Source organism: Aplysia californica, unplaced genomic scaffold (assembly GCF_000002075.1).
Source record: "Aplysia californica isolate F4 #8 unplaced genomic scaffold, AplCal3.0 scaffold02242, whole genome shotgun sequence".
NCBI classification, from domain to species: domain Eukaryota; kingdom Metazoa; phylum Mollusca; class Gastropoda; order Aplysiida; family Aplysiidae; genus Aplysia; species Aplysia californica.
In genome coordinates, this window is record NW_004799512.1 from 9,116 (window position 1) to 10,349 (window position 1,234).

General features: G+C 34.0%; 1 protein-coding gene across 1 annotated transcript in view; it reads right to left on the reverse strand.

Moving 5' to 3' along the window:
- The window catches only part of LOC106014082 (tetratricopeptide repeat protein 23), a gene marked incomplete in the record, with an annotated part of 9,522 nt that extends 8,727 nt beyond the window's left edge, over positions 1–795 (reverse strand). Inside the window, 1 exon segment of the mRNA XM_013091127.2 lies at positions 622–795.
- Between the last annotated feature and the right edge of the window lie 439 nt (positions 796–1,234).

Here is a 1,234-nt window from a genome sequence, read left to right on the forward strand (position 1 = left end):
TATATATATAAAGGATTGAAGATGACTTTAAAATCGATCAAGAGTTTTATTCGCCAGATGGTTTTGTCAGTGACATCATTGAAGATTCACTTTATATTCAGAGTTGGCATAACAAAAATAGGCCCATTTATTTTCTCACTGCACAAATGACAGATAACAGATAGATTTCTAGATCTAGCTGAGATTGGCTTACTTCAACAAATACATGAGATAAATTATAAAACAATACCATGCATTTTACAATGCTTTGTCATATCATTATCATTCATAAATGGTAGACTTTATATCTAGAATCTAGATCTAGTTGTCATGATTTTACCTTCAAAACACAAACTGTAATACAAATATGATACCAAGTATTAATTTATTTAATCTGTTTGAGTAAAACTTGTATCTGTTTTGTGTTTAGAAAATACATATCTAGATCTACCTTCCCTGAAAATCCGACTACTTTCAAGAATTAATATTGGAGAATTGGGATAATAAAAAATTACAAAGGTGTCATTCATAGATCTCTATACTGTCATAGTCATAGTAAAGTGTAAAAAAGAGTTATATTTTTGCACAGTCTGCAGCCCAAATTAACAAAATAAGCTTACGCCAGCTTAAAGGAAAAAATAACAACCCAGTCTTGACTTGATTTAGCACTTTCTTCTACCAGTAATTGCTATAAACTCCCCTTAGAGTTAGAGAAGACTTCCAAACACTGACCGTTTCAGTGACAACTTCGAACAAGTGAAATCACTAGGCAGACGCCGAAAGCCGCCATTTGTAAACAAGAAAATTCCTGCTTGGAGTGCCAATATTCGAATATAGATCTATCTCGATTACTTTAGAACGTATTTAAATTAATCGAGTATCTGTATATAAAGTTTTCTGACCAGGACTTGCGACCTTTTCTCATTCCATCTGAACTCTTAAATTGACTCTATGCCGATCCCCCTCCCGCGGAAAATGAACAATTCTTATTTTTTGTCATTGCCTAAGTCCCTAACTAAAACACACGAATGTGAAAATAGGTTTACAAAGATCGTGGCCATTTTGATATCAGAATTCGAAATATTCGATTCTTTCTAATGGCACACACCGTAAACAAAATAATATGCCAGATAAGTGATACTGTTTCATGCCAATTTTTTTCCTCCTCCTCCTCCTCCTCCTCCTCCTCCTCCTCCTCCTCCTCCTTCTTCTTCTTCTTCTTCTTCTTTTTCTTCTTCTTCTTCTTCTTCTTTAG